General features: G+C 40.3%; 1 pseudogene; it reads left to right on the plus strand.

The window, feature by feature from the left end:
• The first annotated feature begins 6,832 nt into the window (after window positions 1-6,832).
• LOC102810671 lies at window positions 6,833-8,299 on the plus strand (annotated as a pseudogene).
• The last annotated feature ends 1,035 nt before the right edge of the window (window positions 8,300-9,334 follow it).

Below are 9,334 nucleotides of genomic sequence, written 5' to 3' on the forward strand. Positions count from 1 at the left end.
GGGGGAGCATATAACAGCAAAACAATACCAGCAAAAAAAAAAGACTAAAAACAGCAACAACAAAAACAAGACTGATACTGCAGTCTCTATTCACAGAAAAGAGAGAGGAGGGAGAGAAGAAAAAGAAGGAAGAAAAAAAATAAAAAGAAAAAAAATTTTGCTTTTTATAAATTAAAAAAAAAAAGAAAAAAAAATCTATAGCCTAATATGAGGTCTCTTTCCCTTCCTACAGCCCTCTCCTTCTCTTTCCTATGTTAAAAAACAAACAAAAAGCAAACAAGAAAAGTTCAAGGCCTGCTCTTGGGCTGAGTATCTGTCAGCTGTTTGGTTTTAAGTGGAAACTGTGTCTTTAAATTTCGAGTAGATCTATGCACATGCATAAGTATAACCCTCCGAGGGTGGGGCTTGGGTGTCCTCTAGCTCAGGCACCCCTATAGTCACCAGAATGGAGGTACGCTGACAGCAAGGGACCAACAAAAGATAATAAAACAAAACAACAAAAAAAGAATGTTCACACCTTTATCTCCACCAGGCGTCTGTGGCTACTCCTATCCTTTCCCCGCTTGGCCCCACACAAAATGGCAGCCAGGAAGCAATGGATTTCTTGCTTCTGCCACAAACCCCCCACCTGTAATACTTCCAACCTTCCAAATATTCCTTTATACGTGGTTCAAAGTTCTGGGACCATCCCCGGAGCCTTCCTGGTCCTGTATTCTGTGTTGTTCCCAACAGAGCTCGTCACTGCACTTCCACCCGATCTGCCATCTTGGACCTTCCTTTGAACAGCTGGTAGTTTTGAACTAGTGACATTGAGGTTAAGAAATCCACATTCAAGGTACAGTTCTAGTGTAAGCTTTCTCGCTAATGGGTCTGGAGAAAGGTCACTGTCTTTTCAGCTTGTTTCCAGGTTCCTTGGAGATCTTCATGTGGCTTGTCATTAATTTTCCCCCATCTCTGCTTCTTTGACCTCTTTTGTCCTAGTGCAGCGTGGCAGGATCATGCACGGGACTGTAAGGTCAGTGTTTAAAACCCACCAGTCACTCCATATACAGGGTCACTATGAGTTGGAACCAACTTGACAGCACTTAACAATAACAAGTAACAAGTATCCCAAAAAGGCTCTGGTAGACTGGTGGTTATGAATTGGGCCGTTAATCTCACAGTCAGCCATTCGAAACTACCAGCTGTTCCATGGGAGAAAGATGAGGTTTTCTGCTCCCATAAAGATATACAGCCTCAGAAACTCTGTACAGGGTCACTATGAGTTGGAACTGACTCCACAGTACATAACAATAGCAACTCATTAATCCTTAATCATTAACATTACAAAGAGCCCATTCCCACAAGAAATTATAGCCAAATCCATAGAGATCAGGATTTAAAATACATTTTGGGAGGACCCAAATCAATCCATAACACCAGTTTAGGGTGGATCCTAAACCTATTTACTTCTGAGTTATTTTAAAGGCAGCATAGACCAAATAACAGAGACCCAGGTACATACTAAGAAAGACAAATGCCATGTGAGGATAATCTATAAACTAAGATACCAAGGAATTACCTATAAGAAGCAATCAGCATGGCCAAGACTCTGATTTGAATTTTTAGCTTCCAGAATTGTGAAAAAATAAATTTCTGTTCCTTGTTTGTTATAGTAGCACTAGGAAACCAAAGACATGCGTGAGACTACATTGTTGTTGTTGTTCAGTGTCATGAAGTCAGTTCAAACTCGTGACAACCCTGTATAGGTTTCTGAGGCTGAAAATCTTTGTGGGAATAGAAACCCTTGTCTTGCTCCTATGTATCGGGTGATGGGCTTGAACCACATACCTTGTGGTTCACAGAGCCACAGCATTCCCTGTGAGACCTCATGTCATTGTTGTTAAGTGCTGTCAAGTTGGTTCCAACTCATAGCAACCCTGTATAGACTTTCTGAGGAGCAGTTGATGGGTTTGTACCACTAAACTTGTACAGTACAGTGCTTATCCTGCAGAGCCACACCAGGACTCCATAGGCTTGCTTAATCTAATTTTATAAATTCCATTACTTACTCTCCACTTGGCCACTCCCCTGTTCTGACAATGGTGGCACCACAATGTTAAGACAATATGCTCTGCTTGTAGTTTATAATTAACTTACTTCTTTATTTTCTTTCCAAGAAAGTACACCTCTGCAGTGGACCCCAGTGAAGACAAAGACAAATAGTGATTTTAACCTGATCTGGCCCACTAGACAAGTGTAGTAAAGTTAGTTGTAGCCCATAATTGACCCAAGAACAAAGAAACTTTGGTTAAGGAACAAAAATTTCTAGCAAAGACATCATCTGATCACTTGAACCATAATTAAAAGCTAGAGGTCCAATGGTTGCTTCCGTGACAGAATTTAAGACTACATCTCAGTGCATGTTCATGACCATTTCTCAGGTATCTATTATCTACTCATAATTTCCCTCATTTATTTCCTGATCTCTACCTCTCTCTTTATGTATAAAAACAAACTTCCCACCTTGTAATCAGGGAACTTGTCTTGGCAACTTAGTTCTGACTTGCTCCCCACTTGGCCAATTGAAGGAAAGTCTTTCTCTTTCTACCTCATTTAGTCTCTGTGTTTGTTCACAACTACACTGAGTGAGATCTGGGTCAGTAACAGGATCCTTTGGGGGTCACTACATTCCCACACCATCTGTATCTGGATTTACCACAGTGGAGTTCTTGAGGTGTGTGATTTTAATTTCAAAACCCAACTCACCCAAGAATACTACTGAAATTAAGTACTTTCTAGGATTGCAATGTCTCTTGTGTGGGGGACTGTGGTGGTACCTCTTTCCTCCTTGGCAGGCTCAGGGCACCCTAGATCCCTACTTGCTGACTGTCCAGGCTACAGCCCTCTCCACAGACTCCCTACCAAGACAGAGGTGCATGGGGTCTCTGGAGTGGCCTGTAGAAGAAACCTGGCAGAATCTGGCTTCTGTAGCTGTCAGATATCCTGATGTTTAAGAGACCAAGGTATTACCAGACATAGTCCATTAATTACTGGTAACTAGACTACTGACAGTCTTAGCTGTCCCACCTGTTGCAAAATAGAAGCTACAAATTTTATGAGCTGGGTTGTGTTGAGGGTATCCAATGCCAGTGGGTGCAAACATACTGCTTGGTGCCCTGCCATGGGAAACTTTTTAGGTTGGTCTGCTCACCTGGCAGTGGAAGACTTTCCCAAGTAAAGAAATTCTAAATGAAACACCCACTGTAAGTGAACATTTCTTGAAACCAAATCTATTGCATACAGATATAAAACTGCTGGCTTCCAGTCTCATTGCATATCTGTGCAAAATTGTATAGCAACTAGGATTAAAGATACTAAGCAGAGGGGAGAACTAGTTGCAAAATTTGACAGGCTATTGGGGTTACAGGACAGACAGGGTGGGAGTGAGGCTTAGTGAAATGGTCTTCAGGGACCACTGGTCCAGGGAAGTCTGAGTGATAAGACACATGATTATTATTTGTTAAGTGCTGTGGAGTTGGTTTCAACTCATAGTGACCCTGCATAAGGTTTCCTTGGCTTTAAAACTTTTTTGGGAGCAGAAATCCTCATCGGTCTCCCATGGAGTAACTGGTGGGCTCAAACTGTGGACCTTGGGGTTTGCAGACCAGTGCTTATCCTATGGAGCCACTGTGCTCCCAAAGACACATGATGGTCACCTGGAAAATTAGGAGGTATTAGATGCAAAAACCAGTGGGGAAAGCAAAAGAGGTGAACTGTATTAGAAATAATTCAAAATAGATTTTGTATACATTAAAATATTATACATTTTATACATAAATATGTATAATATTTTATATGTTTATAAAAAATTAAATTATATATACATATATATGTGTGTGTGTGTATATATATATGCTGTTAAGTATCTTAGAGTTCGTTCTGACTCATAGTGACTCTGTATAGAGTTTCCAAGGAGCGGTTGGTGAATTTGAACCACTAACCTCGTGATTCAAACCAACCTTGCTGTCCAGTGCATTACCCCACAGTGCCACACCAGGACTGCAAACACTGAAGCCAGTTATGATGAAACTGATGAATCCTACCAGATTCTGCAGTTTGAGATTGATCAAACGTGTAATCAAGGTGTATTGATAATAACTAGTAATTGGGATGCAAATGTTGGAAACAAAGAAGAATCAGTAGTTAGAAAATATGGCCTTGGTAATAGAAATGATGAAGGAGATTACGTGATAGAATTTTCAAGACCAATGAGTTCTTTATTGCAAATATCTTTTTTAAACAAATAAAAGATGATTTTATACAGGGACCTCCCAAGATGGAATACACAGAAGTCAAATTGACTACATTTGTGAAATGAGATGGTGGGAAAGCTTCATATCATCTTCCAAAACAAGGCCAGGCACAGACCATCAATTACTCATATGCAAGTTGAGGCTGAATCTCAAGAAAATTAAAACAAGTCCATGAGATCTAAAATATGACCTTGAGAATATATAGATCATCTCATGAACAGATTTACTGCATTAGAAACTAGTGACCGAAAACCAGAAGAGTTGTGAGACAACATCAAGAGCATCAGACAGGAAAAAAGCAAAAGGTCATTAAGAATACAAGAAAGAAAAGACCAAAATTGATGTCAGAATAGACTCTGAAATTTGTTCTCCAGCATAGAGATGCTAAAGCAAATGGAAGAAATGAGGAGGTAAAAGAGCAGAACAGAAAATTTCAAAGGGCAATTTGAGAAGATAAAGTCAAATATTATAATGAACTGTGCAAAGATCTGAAGTTAGAAAACCAGAAGGGAAGAACATACTCAGCATTTCTCAAGATGAAAGAACTAAGAAAAAAAAAAATCAAGTCTCAACTTGAAATACTGACGGATTCTTTGGGCAAAATATTGAATGATACAGAACGTATCAAAAGAAGATGGAAGGAATACACAGAATCACTGTGCTAAAAAGAAATGATCAATGTTCAACCATTTCAAGAGGTAGCATATGATCAAGACCCACATGGTACTGAAGGAAGAAGTAAAGTGCATACTGAAAGCACTGACACAGAACAAGGCTCTGTGAATTGATGAAACACAAATTGAAATCTTTCAACAAACTGAGGCAGCACTGGAGGCACTCACTCATCTATGCCAAGAAATTTGGAAGACAGCTACCTGGCCAACTGATTGGAAGAGATCCATATTTGTTCCTGTTCTAAAGAGTCTTGACTCAATGGAATGGGGATCATCAGACAATATTAATATCACATGCAAGTAAAATGTTGCTAAAGAAAATTCAAAAATGGCTGCATTGACAAGGAACTGTCAGAGGTTCAAGCTGGATTCAGACAACTATTTGGAATGAGGGATATCATTGGTGACATCAGATGGATCTTGGCTGAATTCAGAGAATACCAGAAAAATGTTCACCTGTGCTTTATTGACTATGCAAAGGCTTTCAACTATGTTGATCATGGCAAGCTGTTGACAAGATTGCAGAGAATGCATATTCTGAAACACTTAACTGGCCTTATGAGGAACTGTACATATATCAAGAAGCAGTTGTTCAAACAGAACAAGTTGACATTGAATGGTTTAAAATCAGAAAAGGTGTGATCCAGGGTTGTATTCTTTCACCTTATTTATTCAATCTGTATGCTGAGAAAATAATCTGAGACACTGGATTATATAAAGAAGATCTGGCATTGGAATTGGAGGAAGACTCATTAACAACGAAGATGATACAACATTACTTGCTGAATGTGAAGAGAACTTAAAATACTAACTGATGAAGATCAAAGACCATAGCCTTCAGTATGGGTTCTACTTTGATATAAAGAACACAAAAGTCCTTACAACTGGACCAATAAATAACATCATAATAAATGGAGAAAAGACTGAAGTTGTCAAAGATTTCACTTTGCTTGGATTGACCATCCACACTCATGGAAGCAGTCAAGAAAGCAAATGATATTAGGCAAAAATGCTGCACAAGACATCCTTAAAGTGTTCAAGAACAATATATCAGTTTGAGGACTAAAATATGCCTGACCCAAGCCATGGTATTTTCAATAACCTTATACTCATGTGGATGTTGGAGAGTGAGTAAAGAAGATTGTAGAAGAATTGGTGAGTTTGAGTTATGATGTTGGAGAAGAATAAGGTACCATGGACTGCTACAAGAACAAACAAGTCTGTGTTGCAAGAAGTACAACCTGATGTTCCTTAGAAGCCAAGCTGGCCAGACTTCATTTCTCAAACTTTGAGTATCTGGTGGAACCAGTCGCTGGGGAAGGACATCATGCTTGGTAAAGTGCAAGGTCAGCAAAAAAAAAAAAAAAAAAGGAGAACTCCAATGAGATGGATAGCACAGTGGCAGCAACAATGGGCTCAAGTATAGCAGCAACTGTTAGGATGGTACAGGACTGGGCAGTGTTTCATTCTGTTGTGCCCAGGGTTGCTATGAGCTGGAACCAACTCAATGACACTTAACAACAATATTAAGCACTAGGTTGGTAGCTCAAACCCACCAACCACTCCTTAGAAACCCTAAAAGAGTCGCTATAAGTCAGAACCAACTTGATGATCCTTATTGTTATGTTGTTGTTAGGTGTTGTCAACTCAGTTCTGACTCATAGCAACCCTATGCACAACATAACAAAATACTGCCCAATCCTGAGATGTTTTACTGGCAAGGATTGAGTGTGTTTAGCTGAAGACCTGAAGAAAACTTGCTGCTGGAAAGGACATTTTGAAGGTTTTGCTGACTGGAAGAGGTGTTTCTGGAATCCCATTGTAGGTCTTTATTGAGGATTCTGAAATAACTAAATTAGGGTCATGGGGACAGAGAAGGTCACCACCTCTCTGGTCTTTATCATCAGCATTGCTACGATCAGCTCTTTCCAGATTGGCTACAACACCAGTGTGATTAATGCTCCTGAGGTGATCATAAGGGACTTTCTCAACTACACTTTGGAAGAGAAGTTAGAAGAAATTCCCACAACATTATTTCTCACTTTACTCTGGTCCTTGTTTGTAGCAATGTTCTCTGTTGGTGGTATGATTGGCTCCTTCTCTGTTGGACTCTTTATCAATTACTTTGGCAGGTACAATTCAATGCTTATGGTTAACATATTGGCTATTGCAGGCAGCTGCCTTATGGGGTTCTGTAAAGTAGCTCAGTCTGTTGAAATACTGATCTTGGGCTGCTTGGTTATTGGTCTCTTCTGCGGACTCTGCATGGGTTTTGTGCCCATGTACTTTGGAGAGATATCTCCTACTGTCCTATGGGGTACTTTTGGCACTCTAAATCAGCTGGGCATCATCATCAGGATTCTGGTGGCCCAGATCTTTGGTCTGGAAGTCATCTTGGGATCTGAAGAGCGGTGGCCTGTGCTGTTGGGGTTCACCATCATCCCAGCTGTCCTACAAAGTGCAGCCCTTTCATTTTGCCCTGAAAGCCCTAGATTCTTTCTCCTTAACAGAAAGAAAGAGGAAAATGCCAACCAGATCCTCTAGCAGATGTGGGGTACACAGGATGTGAACCAGGATATCCAGGAGATGAAAGATGAGAGTGCTTGGATGGCCCAGGAAAAGCAAGTCACTGTGCTGGAGCTCTTCAGAGCACTCAACTATCGCCAGCCCATTATCATTTCCATCATGCTCCAGCTCTCTCAGCAGCTTTCTGGAATCTGCTCTACAGGATGGTTCAAAGATGCAGGTGTTGAGGAGGCAATCTATGCTACCATTGGTGTGGTTAATGCTATCTTCACTGTGGTGTCGCTATTTTTGGTGGCAAAGGCAGGAAGGAGAACTGTACATATGCTTGGCCTTGGAGGCATGGCTGCTTGTTCCCTTCTCATGACTGTTTCTTTTTTACTAAAGGATCAATATAATTGGATGAGCTTTATCTGTATTACAGCCATCTTGATCTTTGTGGCCTTCTTTGAAATTGGACCAGCCCTATTCCCTGGTTTATTGTGGCTGAACTCTTTAGCCAGGGACCTCAACCAGCTACAATGGCAGTGTCTGGTTGTTCCAACTGGAACTCCAATTTTTTGGTGGGATTCCTCTTCCCTTCAGCTGCAAGTGCTTTAGGGCCTACATTTTTATCATTTTTACTACCTTCCTTGTTAACTTCTTCATCTTCACCTTCTTCAAAGTTCTGAGACCCATGGAAGGACTTTTGAAGCTATTACACTGGCCTTTGATGGACAGGCATAAGATGCCAATAGAGCTGGAAAGGGCTCCATGGTGGAGATGAACAGCATCCAGCCTGTGAAGGAAACCACCACCAATGTCTAAATCATGCCTCCTTCTTACCTTCCTCTCAACACAGAAAGAAAAAAACCTCTTCCTAAATGAGACTTCATCAGGATGTAACCCAGGACTGTTACTGAATGCTGCTATTTGATTCCTTTCTCATCCCACACATTTCATGAGCATTCAGATGAAGCCAATGTTGGAGCTAGTCGTATCTTCAATGGCTTTTAAAATATTTTATTTCTTGGACATTTTCTTCTGTTTAGGAGAGACCAAGTAAACCTACCTTCATATCAGGAGGGATTTGCCATTTGACATATGACAACTTTGCCAGCTCTTCCTCCCTTTGGTTCTAATATTGCCTCACCAGGGTACATAGGGGATTTAGAGTGAAGGGTATATTACTCCTAACCTCAGACTTACCAGGAAGCAGATAATATTTGAAGTGTAGAGGATAGAGGGAGATTAAATAAGAGAGCACATTCCTCACTTCCATAAAACTTGAGTTTTAATTTTATCTTTTGGTTAATTGCATATTTATTTTTTATTTTATTTTTTAAAAGTTTTTATTGTGAGGTTTACATGGGAGAACATTAGCTTTACACTTATCCTATCGTATTTCATTTCATTGCAATAATTACAATCCCCTCCATGCATCATCAAATAACCAAAGGGTACACCACACAGAGAGAAGACAACTATCTGGCCGATTGATTGGAAGAGATCCAGATTTGTGCCCATTCCAAAGAGAGGTGACTCAATGGAATGCGGAAATCATTGCACAATCTCTTTGATATCTCAAGCGATTAAAGTTTTGCTAAAGGTAATACAGAAACGGCTACAGTCATACATTGACAGAGAACTTCCAGAGGTTCAAGCTGGATTCAGAAGAGGCCGTGGAACGAGAGTTATCATTGCCTGATGTCCGGTGGATCTTGGCTGAAAGCGAGAGTATCAGAAAGATGTTTACCTATGCTTTAATGACTACACAAAGGCTTTCAATTGTGTGGATCATGACAAGCTATGGACAACATTGAGAAGTATGAGTATTCCAGAACACTTAATTGTACTTCTGAG

The sequence above is a fragment of the Chrysochloris asiatica genome, unplaced genomic scaffold, assembly GCF_000296735.1.
Source record: "Chrysochloris asiatica unplaced genomic scaffold, ChrAsi1.0 scaffold00205, whole genome shotgun sequence".
NCBI classification, from domain to species: domain Eukaryota; kingdom Metazoa; phylum Chordata; class Mammalia; order Afrosoricida; family Chrysochloridae; genus Chrysochloris; species Chrysochloris asiatica.